Source organism: Pseudorca crassidens, chromosome 7 (assembly GCF_039906515.1).
Source record: "Pseudorca crassidens isolate mPseCra1 chromosome 7, mPseCra1.hap1, whole genome shotgun sequence".
NCBI classification, from domain to species: Eukaryota; Metazoa; Chordata; class Mammalia; order Artiodactyla; family Delphinidae; genus Pseudorca; species Pseudorca crassidens.
Genome location: NC_090302.1, coordinates 108,198,710 through 108,215,936, shown reverse-complemented (window position 1 = coordinate 108,215,936; position 17,227 = coordinate 108,198,710). Strand labels below are relative to the sequence as shown.

Here is a 17,227-nt window from a genome sequence, read left to right as displayed (position 1 = left end):
GCCTGCCCAACTCCAGTTCTAAGGTAGATGCTCTTTGTTAATTACTTCCTACACCAATAAACGGCAGGCACCGCACCCGGTACTTAGCACCGGCTGGTACGGAGCGAGCCGCCCATAAATGCTCATTGACCGCCCCGCCCCCCCGGGCTCCCTACAGGATGGCAAGCTGGTCCCCCACCTCCCTTCAGTGCTTCTGCCTGAGTCAACCTCTTCTGAGAGATAAGGGCAGCAAAGAGCCATTATCCTTGCCAACATCAATGCCTCCAAATGACAAACACTTCCTGGATCCTCTTAAAATGCTTGACCCATGATGGAAATGTCCCTCCCAAAGGCAGATGGTAGAAACTAGAGGACTCTGGCCGGGGACTGCGAGTTCTAATTGGGGACGGTGTCAGCACCCTCCATGTCTTCCGGAAATAGAGCCAAACAGAAATTTCTTCTTTCCTTCCTTCTCTCATCCAATGAATGGGGACCAAATTTTCATCCGCAGGAGGGATACACAGGAGCCTTAGACAAGGGAGTTTGTCCATGAGTAGCTTAAAAAGGCTGGTGGGAACAGGTAAGGCTAATTTAGACTTCGGGCTGTGGGAGCTGAAGACGGCAGAGACCCATCCCAGGTGTGCATTCTTTGCATTCCCTGGGGGAAAGGCGCGTCCTTACAATGGTCTGCCAGGTCCATGGGATCTGCCAGCACCCCTGCCCTGTCACATCCCTGGCATCATCTCCCACAACTCTCGTCACCCACCCCTCACCCCCGCACTGCACTCCCGCATGAGGCACCGCTGCGCAGGCACGTGTGCCCACAAGGTGCCTCTGCATTGGCTGTGCCCTCTGCCTGGAACACCCTTCCTCCCCTCCCCTCCTGACCAACTCCCTCATCTCCGTCAAATCTCTGCTCACAAGTCACCTTATACACGAGGTCATCCCCGGCCATTGCACGTGGATCGAGCGCATTGTGGTTACTGAGGCTGCCCTGCCCATTGCTTGGAGGGACTACGGGGTCAGTGCGCTGCAGAACGAAGTGCTCTAGATTCGGGGTCAGACCAGCTGGGTGACTTTGAGCAAGCCCCCTAAGCTCTCCAAGTTTGGTGTCCTCACAGGTAAGGTAGGGAGAATAGTTCTTGAGTGCCCTATTTCACAGGACTTCTGTAGGATCAAAAGATGCCTCACTCATCTTGCCTCTTGAAAACTAACTTGGATTCCCTAGGATTGATCCAAAAGGCAACTTTAGAATCAGTGTGCTGTCACCAAGTCCAGACGTACTCTCCCAGGCTTGGCCCAATGTTCCCTGATCCAAAGGGCCACCGGAGGGGAAGAGCTCCCAGGTGGCCCGGCTGCTCTGGGCTCCAGCCCAACCTCACAGCACCTCATATAAAAGACAGCTCCATTCAGAGCAGGAGACATCAGGTATGTACCCCAAACACGGGGCCATCTTCTCTTTGTCATAGTGTCTCTTGACATTGCTAATTACAAAAACTGTTCGCTGCAGAAAATGTAAAAAATTAACGCCAGCCTGTAGAAGAAATGTAAAGTCCTCTGTTATCGCACCGTCGAGAGAAAAGCCACAGCTAATATTTGCATATACCCTCCCAATCTTTCTTCTACACATATAAGAGAATTAGATATTATTAGAATTAAAGCTTTCATCATGTCTTGTTTACTTTGACATTGGATGTTCCAGTCTTATTTATTTAGCATGAGATCATTAGCACTTTCCTACGTCATCAAATTTGTTTTGAGAATGTTATTTGGACGGCTACATGCTATCCTGTGCCAGAGCGCGAACTATAACTCAGTTGACCCCGTCCTGTGGTTAGGCAGTAGACGCGAGACTGTTCCAGCAGAGGTCGGGCTCTACTTCCTCTTTTTCCCGTCTCTGCCTTGCTGACTCTCCTGGTTGAGGATCCAGGCCTGTATGTACCAGGCAGAATGGGAAGCAGGGGGCAGAGACCCTGCCTGCCCTGGACAGGCTGCCTGTCTGTGTGAAGACAGAAGACAATGTACTCACAAGAAGCAGGAGCTCCATGTCGAACGAGGGGCTGGGAGGGTGAAGATGGGAGACAGCATTTCCAGATGGGGTGGGACGGCTCCACTAAGGAGAGCATTTGTCACATGCTGGGGCCGGAATACACTGGTGAGCAGTGGTGCAAACGCTGAGTATTCAGCCAGGGACATCCAGCCCAGGAGGATGCCGAGTTCCTGAGCGGGACCACGCCTTCTGCCTGCAGACAAGATTCCTGCCCCTCAAAGCCTACAGCCTCGGAGGGAGACAGATACTAATCAAATAGCCTCACAAATAAAGATAAAATGACAACTGGCCCAGGAAGGAGAGGATCACCTAGGTTCCCTCAGGAGGCAGAAGTGCGGCCCGCCCCCTGCCGGAGGAGCAGGTGTGAAGAACATCGGTCTGGAGAGCAGAGCGTCAAGCTAGGCCAGGCCCAAGAGGTAGGCAGAGCCAGGCCACACGGGCCCGGTGGCCATGCTGTTTTTTGTTTTTTGCGGTACGCGGGCCTCTCACTGTTGTGGCCTCTCCTGTTGTGGAGCACAGGCTCGGGACGCGCAGGCTCAGCGGCCATGGCTCACGGGCCCAGCCGCTCCGCGGCATATGGGATCCTCCCGGACCGGGGCACGAACCCGTCCGTCCTGCATCGGCAGGCGGACTCTCAACCGCTGCGCCACCAGGGAAGCCCCATGCTGGGTTTTGACCCTGGAAGGGATGGGAGCTGTTGGGTGTCTGTAAACAGAGAGAAGCCAGGATCGGCTTTCCATTCTGCGTCTGCTCCGGCTGTGGAGGAAAAGCTGGCTCAGGCGAAGAGGTCGGGGGCCAAGAGTGGGTGCAGGGCCGTGAGCAAGGGGCTGGTGCTGGAGCTGGGGCGAGCTGACGTGAGCCAGGGCAGCGGCACAGGGGACGGGAGGAAGTGGAAGAATTGGATCCGTATTTAGGAGCTAGAGTCAAGAGGTTGGGTCAATGCTGTGACTCCCCAGAAAACCCCTGTTCGGGCACACTTGCTGCTTTAGCCCCACCAGCCCGTTCGCATGAAGAGGTGCCCCCATTCGTGGGATGTCTCCTTAGACAAAGTCCTTAGCGGATGTCCTAGAGAAGAGGGAAGGAAGGGAGTGGGACCGGGCCCAGATGGGGAGTTGCAGTGAAGGACAAGGGGACAGCACAAGTGTCTCAGGCACAGTGGGGGCCGAGTCCCACAGAAAACAAGGCCAGCCACCTTGGGTCAAGTCACTTTGCAGTGTGTACACCTACTCTGGAAATAACGACGCCTGCCCTGCACCCCCAGTGCTGTTGTGAGCATGGCAGATGAGATAACTTTGAAGGACCCTGCAAACCCCAAGTCTGGGAAAAGAACTTGGCCATGCCTAGGCTGCCGCAAGAGTAAGGCAAACTTCCAGTAGTCAGCCCTGGGGGACAGAGGTCCCAGGAGGAAGCAGAACACCCCCTCACCCCCTCCCTCCCCTACCCCCATCTGAACTGGAGTCCCCTGTCTGCCGTCAGAACTGATCCCAAAGGCCAAGCTGTGGTTAGTGGAGGAAACACATGGTCTGGGGCAGGCCCCCCTGGGCTACTCCCGTCTGGTCTGGGAGACAGATCTGGAAGAACGTCTGTTTCTACTTCTCCTCTCTGAGCCTCAGTTTCCTCATCTGTAAGCTGGGGATGCCCACATCTGCCCCACCGAGTGGCTGTGACAGTGTTGTGACACGTGCTAGGCATTCAGTATGGGCCTTGCTGCTGGCAGCTGGAACTCAAGCCGCTGGTGGGTGGAGTGTAGGCTCTCAGCCTGCCGATACCGCTGGAAGGGGGTTCTCCTGCCCCTCCACGCAGGCAAACTGCTGACAGTGGCGAAGCCACGTGGCCACGCTTGGAGGAAAACTGCCTTGGTTTCGGTTTTCTGTGTTTTCGTTTTGTTTTGTTTTTTGTTTTTTTAAAGCCTATTTGGGTTTGGTTTCGTCTAGGGTTTGGCCATCGCGTGTGCTTTGCTTCTACTTGCGGCAGGACAGCTGCTCGGTTCGGGTCCTGGCCGGGAACGAGCCGCTGGAAGGGCTTTAGGACCCGGCGCGCGCCTTCTGGCCTGGCGCCTCCCCGTCCCCGGAGCCGCGGGCGGAGAGACTTGAATGAGAGGCTGGAGGGGTTCGCGACTGAAAGGCTCGCGGTGGAATAGCTCCGCCGTCGCCAGGCAACCGCCCTGACGCAACGCAAAAAAAAAAAAAAAAAAAGAAAAAAAAATCCCTTAAAAAAAGAATAGTGCTGAGAATTCCCAGAAGCGAGAGAGAAAGGGAGGCAGAAGCCGGCTCAGCCTCGAAGCGGGGGCCTTGGGCTGCGGACGAGCGGGAGCCCGCGTCGAAAGGAGGAGGCGGGGACCTCGGTGACACCCCTGGAATGGGCCTCGGAGCGCCCCGGAAGGTGGGTTTGCAGTAGGGCGGGGACGCTCCCAGGTCTGGGGGCCGGACTGGGGATGATGTGTCTGTGGCCGGCGGCACTGCCAGGGGAGTGCACTTGCCAGTCGGGGCGCCGCAGGTCCTCAGAGCTGGCAGTGGCGGGGAGCAGCCCAGTCCGGGGCTGGGGGAGCACGGACCCCAATGCGCCCTGGAGCGGGCACCGCCCCCCACACACACCAGCCCGCAGGAGATGAGGTCCTGCCTCACCCGCTCCTGGGGGCTCGCTCCCCTCAGGGGGAGCGGGACAGCTCGGCTGGACTCCATCTCCCATATTCCTGGCTGGCCCCTTCCAGGAATAAGATCTGGGTGGAGATGTGAGGTTTGAGGTCTGAAAGGGAGGAGCCCCACTCAGTCTCTCCGGGTCTACTCCCAGACCGCTGGTCGCCTCCAAGCCCACCTGGTCCCCTCTGCCTACTTCAGGCTCAGCGATGTGGTTATTCCTGCCCCCAAGGACGCAATCCCTAACTCAGGAGAAGTGACCCAGGGCACTTGGGCCCGAGGGTGCTCTGAAAGGCTGAGGCCAGTGCGATCAGAGGGGGCTGTACAGCCAGAAGGGCCCCTGGGAATGAGAGGGTCAGCCCTGCGGCTGGGCACCCAGGTCACTGGGAGAAGGCGGGAAGGTCTGTGGCCCGAGGCCAGGGGGCAGGTGTCTCTGTGCACCAAGTCGGGTTGTCTGTTCTGCTTTTTAAAAAATCCCTTATTGCTGTTTTTCATTCCCTGCCCCTCTGGAGAAGATCTGGAAGGTGAGTTGCTTCCAGGTCGGTGGATCACAGCCACTGTCTTAAACCCGCAGGCACGTTCTCCCAGATTAAGTTTCCACCAGCTCCCAGCGGTTCCTGGTGAATCCCAGGTGGAATGAGCCCAGGTCCCACCAATAGGGCAATCCCCAAAGTGCCCGAGGGAGGCGTGGCTCTAAGCAGCTTCCTTTCTGATGCCCCAGAGACAGTCTTGCTGATGGAGAGTGGAGAGCTGGGCAACGTCCAGGGAGAGCAGAGGTGGCCTGACCGCATCTGCAGGGTGGGAGCTTCTGCTAGCGGAGTTTTAAGGGGCCTGGCAGAGCAGCTACAAGCTGTATTGAGTGCGTAAGGATGACGGCTCTTCTTTCCTAAGTGCACTTGCCAGCCGGGCACTGCTTGAGAACCCTTCACACCCGCTGGGCGTTTGACCCTCACAATCACCCTTCGCGGGAACATTATACCCCCATTTTGCCAATGGGTCTCCGAGAGATTCAGTAACTTGGTGCGGCTCGTGGGGCTGGTGAAAAGAGCAGAGAGGTTCAGCTAACGAACGTGCTGACTCCTAAGACAGTGCTCTCAAAGGAAGGCTGCTTTTGGACATCTGATCAGAGAGGCCAGAGAGGGGGAAGAAACCAGTCAGACCCAGACCAAAAGAGAGCTGCGGGGCAGGGCCTGTCCTGTGACCTGGGAACATCCCTGGCACCTCAAGGGCCCTGTGGAGCCAGGAAAGCAGCCAGGCTCTGCATTTGACCTGGCTGGCTTCAACCTGCTCCCCTGAAGCCGGGAGAGAGAAGGGTCCTCCCTCACCCCCCTTTTCCTCCTTGCCCCCTTGAAGACCCCCAACTTCTCATGCACTCGCTCCTGTCTTGTCCTCCCAGTTACATGCATGGATTTCCACTAAATTAACAATCCCACCTCCGTGTCTACCCGCTTGGTCTCCTTACAATATGGACTCTGGCCGGGAAGTAAATTAAGGCAGTGCCTAACTATTGCTGAGAGACTTCCACCGAGCCCCAGGCCGACGAGGAAGAAACTGCTTGTCAGGCTGTTCACTCACACACGCAGGCGGCTTTCTTTAGGTAAATTTTGCCCATGGATAACTCCCTCAGCCCTACAGAAGCGTCTGGGATTACCAGCACCCTCTGGGAGCTGCGCTCTCCCCAGCAATCGCTCTTTGCCTGCCTGGGGCATAGAGCTATTTGCAAAGGTGGAAGATGAATGATAATGGAAACAGCTTGCTCCCTGGTTTGTAGACTAGGCGGGACAGAGTTCTCACTCACAAATCGGAGACCCTCTAGGATTAACCAGGATGGCTCTTAATATGCGCATGTACCCTGGGATTTGGACTGGGGCGAGGAGAAAGGAAGGAAAAGCAAATTCTGAAGAAGACCTCGAAGCGGCGAGCATGGGCTACATGGAGGGCAGTGGGCATGCGGACCCGGAAGGATCTGGAGGTGGGCAAGGGGTTTAGAAGGAGCTTTGCCATCAGCCTGTAGAGTTTGAGCCGCCACAGGGGGTCAAGTTGCCGACAAGAGTTAGGAAGACTGCAAATGTCAGTTTCTACGTGGCTAGGACAGCTGCCCCGGTGCATGAAAGCCCGGTGCTTCCACACGCTGCCCCCCAGCCCCTCCACGCTTGTCTCTGGAGAGGTGTGGGAGCGGAAGGAGACAAGACGACAGAGAAATGGAGAGGAGAAGTTACAAGTGTGCACTGCCTCACTCCTGGCTCCTTTCCTCCTGAATGCTACCTGACGGTCCCCCCCCCTGCCCCCCCAGCTATGCTCGCCCATGAGAAACTCCTTAAGGAAGGGAATGCAGAGCACAGCAGCTGGTCTCCCTGTGGGCACACCCATCCAGGAAGGTAGGGGGGCAGTGAGCTCCCCAGCATCAGGGGTCGCTTCACTCCTGGCCCCTGCCCAGCAGCCTTTGCAGAGCCCTGGGGAGGGGCGGGATTCAGCTTCTCCCGGGGCACAGACTGAGCTCCCGCTTCTTCAAGGCCATCTCTCCAGTATGGCCAGAAATTCCCCTCAGGTATCCTGATCCAGATGTGGGAGCTGGTCATGGGTTCCCAGAGACTATGTCATAGGGCTCGTCCCTTGGGACCTGGAAGGCCCAGCCCAGAGCCGATTTCCAGGTACATAATGGGCCCAGACGGTGACCTCCACGGAGGCCGCAGCTCAGGGCCCACTGAAGGCTGAGCTTGTTTCCTCATTCCAGGAAGCCAGCAGGGCCTGAGTGTGAGGCAGGTACTTCAGCCCCAGAAGGCCAGCTGAGGCGGTCCAGGGTGATGATTATGCAGGAAGGTTCTAAATCAGGATCCTTGAGCGGGAGGCCACTTCGCGCCCTGGTCGCCCCTGTCCATCATCAAGTCAAAGTGACACTACCTCCCTCGTCCTGGGAGCATTTCCATGCGCCTCACCCTGGGGCACCGCCTTACTGTACACTGTCCTACTAGCTTGGTCCAAATTCTCAGGTTCTGTTGTGTTGTTGTTTGTTTACTTGTTTGATGGCAGACACCGACAGCTTTGAGGAAGGTGAGAGCAGACCTCCCTATCAGGCCGGATGGAAATAAGCCTCAGACTGAATTCTGCCACACAGACAGACATTTTTTGAACACTGTTTATTTGCCAGCGGGTCCAGCAGAGTTCAGACGGCCTGCTCTGTGGGCTCAGTGAGGTCACAGCCATCTGTCTCTCTAGGAGCCCCGACCATACCTCCCCCTGAGGTCTCACCAGATGCTTTCACTCTGCTCCTTCAAGAGTCAAGAGTGTCTCAAACTTCGTTTGGCCCGCATGTCTTGAATACCTCTGTTTTCACCTAGGAGAATGTGCTTCTAACGTTTACCCTGCGAGTTCTCAAATGTCTCGTGCTGAGCGGTAAGAAAGACAGCCAGTCACTTCCCAGAGCCCCCTCTGCAGAGGGGGGACCCTACACCAGGCTGCCAATGCCAGCCGGGGTTGGGGTGTCCCTCGTTGAATGCGGCTGGTTGCAGCTGGCCCGGTGATACCACACAGAACATCTCATGTCTGTGAAGGGTTTTAAGATCAATCATGGACATCCCACCAAGGAAGCAGGACAATGGCCCTGTCCTCAAGGAGGTGCAGTGTCTGATCAGAGCTGCCGACGAGAAAAGACCACTCGTGCAGCCCAGAGTCCTGGGCAGGCAACAGCGTGCTGTCCTGCGCGTTCTGGAGTGCACAGAAACATGTGGGCTAACGTTAGTGGTTCTGCAGCCAGGAGAGGTCCAGCCAAGCACTGTTGTGGGCGGGAGGTGACCGTCCTGTTAGAGGCATAACTAAGAATTCACATACACTCTATCTCATTGGATCCTTCCAAGGCTTTGCAGTTGATTCCACTATGATCCCAAGGTCATAGAATTAGTAAGTGTCCGGGCTGGGCTATCAACCCACGTCCACCAACACGCAGCCCTGTCCCATCCCTATAACCTGCTGCATCTCTCTGTCCGGCTCCCGATTCCTGCCCTCTGTGAAGTGTGAACTCAGGCAGCTCAGCAGCCCAGCTACGTTCAGCTCAACTGACCTGAGAAGGGAGCAGGGGCACACACCCTACTTTCTGTTCTCCCTGGGCCCCGGAGCGGGTGCAGGGCTGCACTTTGGATGAGCTGCAGACAGAGCTGGAACGGCCCCTCACTCCCACATCCTTATGACGGGCCCTGCCCAAACACAGTGCAACTCTGAGGGCCCTCCAACCCCCTGAGAGGTCAGCACGCCCAAACAGACTATGCAGGTGAGGTGCCCTACATAAGCGAGTGAAACTTCTTAGGAGGTCCTTGCCAAACCACTGGGCTCTGGGACTTTGGACGCAGAGTAAAACAGAAAGCCAGTCGTCCCAACGCTCTCCCATTTGAGCCGGAGCTGGTTGTTTCTGCACATTTGAAGCTGGAGCCTGTTATTCTGTGGACTCGGACAGTCCTAACTCTGCCTTGGATGGGGGCTGAGACAAATGCCAATTAGGAGACACTTTGGTGGGGCGGACGTACCCCACGGGGGAGGATGTATAGCCCCAGCGTCTTTAGCTGTGAAATGGTGCCTGAGTTTCGCTCAGCTGTGAAATGTTCCCTGTTCTTAGAGCCAGAGCACCCGCCCGAACTGCCTTCTACTTTGATCTCTGCAAATTGCTTTAAAGGCCACTCTGTGTCTGCTTTCTCCCCCCTAATCCCCGTTGCCATGGCCTTTGGCCAGAAGAGTCCTGCGGTCACATGCAGCAGTTGGCTGGGCGGCGACAGGCTGCCTCACCCCTCCTGAGCATCTCTGCCTCGTCAGGGTTCTCACGGAGGAGAATCTGTGCTTCGGACGCTGCATTTCCCATGGCTAATCCCCCCACTCCCCCCGTGGGACCCTCCGATTCTCAGGCACCTTTCTCCCGGCCTGTCGGGGTGGAGCAGCCCTTTCCCAGGGCCTCGCGGCCTTGGAAGGGACAGGGCGGCGACGCCGGGTGACCCGGCAGGCCCCCCGCTCCTTTCAGCGAGGCAGTAAATTAGATCTGTGGCTCCTGGGAGCCAGGGCCTCTTCCCGACCCACAGGGACGCACAACTCTTTCTTGGCGGTTTTCTCAGCCACTTCTTTCACTGGGCAAAAACGATAGGGAAGTTCCGCCTATCCCCAGCCTCGCGGCAGGAGGCCTGTGTGCTGTTCTCCGCGGCAGGGGGCAGGGTCCATCAATTATTCAGCGTGGACCGAGCACTTTATGCAGAGGCCTTAACAAGTATTTTTATAGACTCTTGTCTCACGAGGTCCCAGAGAGACAGAGCAAGGTTTCTAGACAATGGAAGCTGCACTTGGAGTCCAAAGACGCGGGTCTGAGCCCAGCCAGCTCCCTGAACAGAGCTGTGTGACCCCAGGCAAGTCTTGAAACGTCTCTGGTTTGTGATTTCTCTGGGGTCTAACTCTCAGGAAGGCCGCTCCAGCCCAGGCCATCGAAAGTGGGGAAAACGTTTGTAGGCTGCAGTGTGATTTCCTAATGTTTGTGATTGCGCCTGTGATTCCAGGTGTGGACGCGGGAGCTCTGAGTGAGAAGCTGAGCCGTGGCCATTAGCACAGGACGTTGCAAACCGAACTTCACTGGGAGGAACGCCTGAGAGAACACGGGTGAGTGGGTCCCTGTGCCCCCTGCCAGTGCGATTTCATGACGAGGTGACAACCCCACCGGGTGCCGTGGTCTAGGCTCTGTGCTTATTGGTGAGGAAGGAAGTGTCAAGGCCGTTCCACCCAAACCATGCATTTGGCAGGGGAGAAGCAGAGCCCTGAGGGGAAGTGAGTGGCCGCAGGCACTCGGGCTAGGGGTGGGCACGTGGTCCCTGGAGCTGACGCCCCGGTCAGGGACTCCTGTTTCCCACCCGGGTTGAGCCTGTCCAAAACGGTGGCCCCATTCCCCTTCCCTAGCAGCGGTGCTGGGACTCCTGGAGCAGGCAGTGAGGGAGTGAGGATTGCAGCCCGCCGGGCCTCTCACCCCCGGTACTGTAGAATAAGGTGGTGTCTGAATTAGGCTCAGAGACTCATCAAATTCAAACCTGAGGCTACGCGGAAAGGCCAAAACATCAAGTTGAGACCAGTCTCCCAAACCCACCCCGGCCCCCCAACTCAGACTCGCTAGAAACATTCTGACCTTGAAGCTGCAGGAGGTCTTCTACTGGGCAGGAAACCATCTGGAGGTGTGAACTTGTTCACTAGCTCACAGCACTGCCGTCCTCAGCATTTATTGAACGTCTGCTGTTTGCAGAGCCCTGTGCTCAGGACATGAAAGAGAAAGGAATGCCCTTCCCATCGAGGAGCTAGACAGTGGTCAGGGAGCCAGACACTCCCACGGTTCAAGGTCACACAGGCCAGGGTGCCGTGCGTGTGACAGAGGCCAATGCCGGAAGCAGTCAGAAAATGGCCTGGAAGGTGGGGTATCCTGGAGCGTTTTGGCCAGCCCTCAGCTGAGCTTCAGAGCAGAGCTGTAGACCCAGTGAGAAGGGAGTTCCCTGAAGGGCCTGTGATGGACAAAGGGATAAAACCGACTGCCCAGAAAGTCCTCCTTCTTTCATTCATCCACTCACTCATTCACTCATCCAACAAGTTTATTGAGCACTTACTATGTGCCAGGCACTGTTCTGAGTGCTAGGATCACAGCAGTGAACAAGAGAAAGTCACTGCACTCAGGGGACTTACCTTCACCGTGCAACATCCTAGTTCTGTGAGTGAGGAGAGCTATGAAGAAAAAGGAAGCAGGGACATCTCAGTGGGCGGGTCAGAGCTGGTCTCTGTGGAGGTGACGTGTGAACGGGTGCGTGAGATCAGGCGGAAGTCAGTTGATGGCGCAAGGCATGAGGGCAGGAGCACAGCCTCAGGCTCTTAGAGGAAATGGCTGGAGTCTCACAATGGTTTGTGGCAGGAGGAGTGATCCAGGCAGCAAACGGGTGGCTTCCAGGAAGTGGAAAGCAGAGGGCTCTCCTGGTGGCAGCTCGCAGCCCCTGTGGGCGTGCCCTCCCCTGAGGGGTACATCACCGGTGCATGGGAAGAACCCAGGTACCACTCCACTTCCCTCACTAGCATCCCAGAGCACACACGCAACAATAAAGCACCCCCCCAACACACACACCCCCCCACACACCCCGTCCCAGCTCAGTTTGCCTCCGCCATGCGCACACAGTTTGTACCCGGGGTCCTGTCTCTGCATCTTGTCTTCCCCCCCATCTCTGGCACTCCCAACACCAGCTCTGACCAAGACCTGGAATAAAGATGAGCTGGGAAAGATGATCTGTGAAGGGCCAGACCAGCGGGTGTCCCCTCCTGCTTCGGTCACCATGGCAACCTCAGAGGAGGCGAGAAAACACGTTCTCTGGCAGCTCCTGGAATCACCCTGGTGACCATGGGCCACAGGACTGTGTCCCCAGCCTCTCAACCCTGGTCATTAGGGCTCCCTGAGTCTACAAAACACAGACGGGATTTCACAGCCTCCATCGGCCACCGGAGGTCAGTCCCGAGGCCCAGCCCTGTGCGCTCAGTTTAAGATAAACATCAGGGTTTTATGATTAAACCTAAAAAAGCCTGCCTCGTCCTAGCTGCACTTCTTTGTCCCAGACCTACCGACCTGTCACCCACCTGGAAAGAAAAGGGACTCGCTGCTTTGGGAAAGGAAAGAAAAAGGTTCAGGTGTGAGCCATGGCCTGAGCCACGCTGAAAGCTTATAAAACGCAGTGCAGATGCTGGAGCCCTTTCCCCCCGACTCTGTCCTCAGCCCGGCGGTGGCTGACAGGGTGGACGCTGCAACACCTCATTTCAAAAGAGGGGCCGGCTGAGACCCAGACAGGCGAGGCGAGGTGACTCGCCAAGTCTCAGAGCTCCCGCTGGAGAGGGGCTCCGGTCCCAGAGGACAGACCCGCAGCCCGGGAAGCAGGGGTCCCCTTTGTCCTCAGCCCTGGCAGCCCCTGACCCGCCCTCAGGTCACGGCCTGTGGGTAGAAGGTGGGGATGTGTGGCCCTGCTGAGAGCTGGCAGGCAGGCCTGGCCCGGCTAAAGCCAGAGTGGGTGCCGTCCCTCCCTTCCTGCAGCCCCTACTCCCAAGACGCTGGGCGGCCCCTGAGCCCTGGGCCCGAGTCCGTCCAATGAGCGTTTTAGGCCTGGTGACACATGTAACACGCCCACAGGGCGGCTCTCTTTGGGGGACTGATGGGTTGGGCTCATCAGTCCGGGGCCTGAGGCCCACAGAGGTAGAAGGTGGATAAGCAGAGGCAGCACCAAGCAGAGCCAGCGGCCCTGCCCTCACACCCCCGCCCCCGCGAGTGGGCCCCGCTGCTGGGTCTGTGTCCTGTGGGGACACTTCTGCAGTGAAGAATCGGCTACACGGTGGCTGAGGCCCTCACGGGATCTGAATTTCCTCAGCAAGGCAGGTCTGGCAGGGATGGGGTGTCTTAAGGGTCCGTTCCTGCCTTTACCAACCCCACCCACAGCCCCTGTGTGTTACCCACCGCTCTGCTGCTGGGGGCCAGGGCGGGCCTGCACGCGTGTGCAAGAGAGTCTGCGCTCTGTGTATCACCAAACCTAAACCCAGAGCGTGTCAGCTTATGCACGAGGACCCACGGGCGGCACTTCTGCTGGAAGGAGCAGCATACGTGTCAGTTTATCCCTGTGGAAAACTGTTATTACATTCTCATCAGGCACTGCCTGTAGTAGATCGTAAATTAAGAAACATATGAGGGGCTTCCCCGGTGGTCCAGTGGTAAAGAATCCGCCTTGCAATGCAGGGGACGTGGGTTCCATCTCTGGTCCGGCAACTAAGATCCCACCTGCCGTGAGGCAACTAAGCCCACGCGCCACAACTACTGACCCCACGCACCACAACTAGGGAGAGAAAACCCCCATGCCACAACTAGAGAGAAGCCCACACGCCGCAACGAAAATCACGCGTGCTGCAATTAAGACCCAATTCAACCAAAACTAAATAAATAAATTTTTTTTTTTAAAAAAAGACAAGAAACATATCAACTATGAATGCGAATGGACTCTTGGTAAAAGCTTCTTTGAGTCCACAATGGTCATCCGCTCTCTGGTTCTCAGCTGGAGGTGGCACCCTCTAAGGGACACGTGGAAATGGGGGGAGGGAGCCTCTCTTGGTATTCAGGTGGTTTTATGACACTGCTTAGCTGTCAGTCCTATGCTTTGCCTCCCCCTCATTTCAGTCAGCGCTCCTGGTTATAAGCAACAGAAAGCAGTGTTATTGTAAGGTGTACACAGAATTGGCAGGAGGTAGAGACCCAAGAGAGAAAACAGGCAGAGTCGGGGCAGCTCAGAAAACCGAGAGGCGAGAGGGCCCATAGTGATCTGTCTGAGACCCACTCATCGGGGCACTAGGTTTTTATTCACACAAACACCCCCTCCCGGAACACTTCTGACACCAGATGTGTGAGTTTCCCACCCCAAACAACCCTCCAGTTCTCTGCAGACACCAACTGGGTGTTCTACGATTTAACTCAATTTTGACACTATCCAACTAAGGGTAGCATCAGACCCCACAAGTTAAGGACTCAGTCCCACAAGACTGTCCCCCACTTCACACACCAATTGCAAGTCCCAGGTTGTCACCTGAACTTCTGACCAACTGGCTGTAAACCAGGAATTGCCCACAACCCCTTCCTCAGATTCAGTCATCTGCTTAAATAGCTCACAAAACTCAGGGAAGAATTTAGTACTTGTATTTACCATCCAAGTGAAGAGGTCCATAGGGGGAGGGGTGCAGAGCTCCCATGCCCCCTCCAGGTGTGCCATCCCCCCAGTACCTCGGCGTGCTCACCAACCTGGGAGCTCTCAGAACCCCTTCAGTTGGGGTTTTATGGAGGCCTCATTGCATAGGCATGATTGATTAAATCATTGGTGGGTGGTGATGAGGTCAACCTCCAGCCCCTCTCTCCTCCCCAGAGGTCAGGGATGGGGCTGAAAGTTCCAACCCTCTCATCGCAGGTTGGTTCCCCTGGCAACCAGCCCCCATCCTGAGTGGTTTCCAACAGTCACCTCATTAACATAAACTCAGGTGTAGTAGAAGGTGGCTTCTTATTAATAACAGATGACCCTCTTTGCACCTGAATGCCCTGGAGCTGTTTCAAGAAGTGGGAACAAAACTGAGATACTCTAACAAAAAATACTCTTATTGCTTTCATCATGTAGAAAATTACAAGAGTTTTAAGAGCTCTGTGTCAGGAACCAGGGATGGAGACCAAATACATATTTCTTATTATATTACAACATTACCCTCCCACAGTCCTTCAGTAAGGATGGTTTGGCTAAGATGACGCCACATCCCCTGCACTTGACATCTTCCTCCAAGGTTCAACGTCCCTCCGTCCTGGCCTCACATGCCCCAGACTCAGAATCCTGGACCTGAGCAACTGATTGGCCAAGCTCAAGCCTCATGCTCAACTGTCAACATCCACTGAGTCATTTTATGTCCTTTGTCCAACACACGCTTATGTTGGTTCCAAGTGTCAGGAACCCGCTTCAAAGTAGGAGGATATATCAAGGCTCTATAATCAAGGTCAGGTGGAACTGCTTCCCACAGGGCCCACTTGAGGGCCTCCAGCTACCTCATCTGCTTGGCTTCGTTTGCTAGGCAGACCCTCTCCCTGTGGTGAGCAGCGGGGCCACGGCCGGCTTCTGGGTGGTTCTGACACAGCCACCCAGGGGGGCTCTGACGGGCCAGTTTGAGTCATGTGGCCACCCTGAGGCGAGAGCTGTGACTTCCTTCCAGGAAACAGAAATGCTCTTTCCAGGGGAGGGAGGGGACACTGGGCAGAAGTCCCCTCACCTCACGATGCTGGGCCTGACAGCCTGTATCCAGGCGCCCGAGGTCAGGTCAGGTCTCGCGAGGACAGGTGGGGGAGCCCAGATCCCCTCTGCTTCTCTGAGCCCATCCAGATGCGGGGGGAGAGGCGTCCGTGCTCTTTGCTTGTTCATTCACGAACATTTAAAGAGAGCAGCTTGGCCCTAAGGGCTGGGGGTTCCAGGGTGCAGAGCCTGGTCCTTGCCCTCCTGAAGCTCAGAGTCCGACAGAGGAGACCATGCAGAAAGTTCCTGGTAGAAATGCTGTGGCCCGAGAGGGCCGCTGAGTCCAGCGTTATGAGCCAGCCTGGAGCCGGACTGCAGGGTTCCGAATTCCACCTTCTCACTTAGTTCTGTGACCCCGGGCGAGCTACTCAACCTCTCTGTGCCTCAGTCTGCTCATCTGGGTCACGGAGACAAGAATAATATTGCCTCGTGGGGGTATTGTGAGGATTAAATGTGTCCGTGCACATTAGCTCTTAGAACAATGCCTGGAATGACCTGCTCTGAGTAAGCGTCAGCTAATGTTGGGATGACATAATTGTTTGCCCGATGTGGTCTCGTTGTATCCCCGGGGGCACACACAGCTTGGGCAAGTCAAGAAAAACTTGAAGGGGAAAATCCCTGAGAACTGAGGCAGAGAAGGGAGGGAAGGGCATTCTAGGCCGAGGGGACAGCTTGTGCAAAGTCACGGGAGCCGTGACAGGGCCTGGTACTCGGTGTTGGAAGGATTGCGTATCATGGAGAAGAAATGAGAACCCCATAGTGGAAGGAGCAGGCCTGAGCCTGGGGATCCACACAGGGAGAGAGTGGCTTGGAGTTTCTTAGGAAAACGTAGGGCAAGAGGGAGGGAGGGAGGGAGTGTCCCTTGAGAGAGGGCCGGAGAGACAGAGAGAGTGAGAGAATGGGTCAGCGCATCCTTCCCTGCCCGCAGAGCCCAGCTAGGAAGTGGGTTTGGAAGTTGTCCAAGTGGACAGACTAGGTCATGATGAGATGGGGTGTTGGCCGAATGACTGGGCTGCGCCCACCTGGCTCCCCCAGCAGCTGGGGGAATTAGCTCACGGCTGGCATGGCAATCTTCGTGGCAGCAACCGTGCGCCCAGAGTGAGCCAGGAGCGTGTTTGAACAGCAGTCCTTGTGTGCTGCGTGGGTCCCGAGCGCTGGCACGTTGCTGCTGCAGGAAGGCTGACGTGCCCCCGGGGGCTGTCTTCTGCTTCAGGAATTTCGTGTTCCCCTGCAGCCCGGTGGCCTGCCTGGCGGGGCATGCCTGGGCCTGGTCAGATTACCATCCGGCCCTGTTTTTCCAGATGCCTCAGGCCCCAGGTCTGGCAGCCTCCTGTGGCTTCCCTCCTCGGGCTCTCTGCCTTTGCCACGTCCCCAGTGAGTGTCACTTTGTCTAGGGCTTACTGTAGACCAGGCACTGTTAAGGACTCGATATTTGTCACCTTATGTAATGTTTAAAATGACCTGTGAGGTTGATGTTATTACCCTGGGGCTGTGGCTTCGTGAGCCAGGGACCTGGGCAGCCCACAGGGCCCTTGAAAATCTTTTTTTTTTTAATTAATTAATTAATTTATTTATTTGTGGCTGCGTTGGGTCTTTGTTGCTGCGCGTGGGCTTTCTCTAGTTGCGGCGAGCGGGGGCTGCTCTTCTTTGCGGTGCGCGGGCTTCTCATTGCAGTGGCTTCTCTTGTTGCGGAGCACGGGCTCTAGGTGCACGAGCTTCAGTAGTTG

General features: G+C 56.3%; 1 protein-coding gene across 2 annotated transcripts in view; it reads left to right on the top strand.

Annotated features, from left to right (window-relative positions):
- The first annotated feature begins 4,120 nt into the window (after window positions 1-4,120).
- Window positions 4,121-17,227, top strand: part of FAM167A (family with sequence similarity 167 member A) — a 35,374-nt gene continuing 22,267 nt past the window's right edge. For both annotated transcript variants that reach the window (XR_010945193.1, XM_067745325.1), the window contains exons 1-2: window positions 4,121-4,411; window positions 10,191-10,290. The gene's annotated coding sequence lies outside the window, so the exon portion shown is untranslated. The remainder of the gene's footprint in view (window positions 4,412-10,190; window positions 10,291-17,227) is intronic.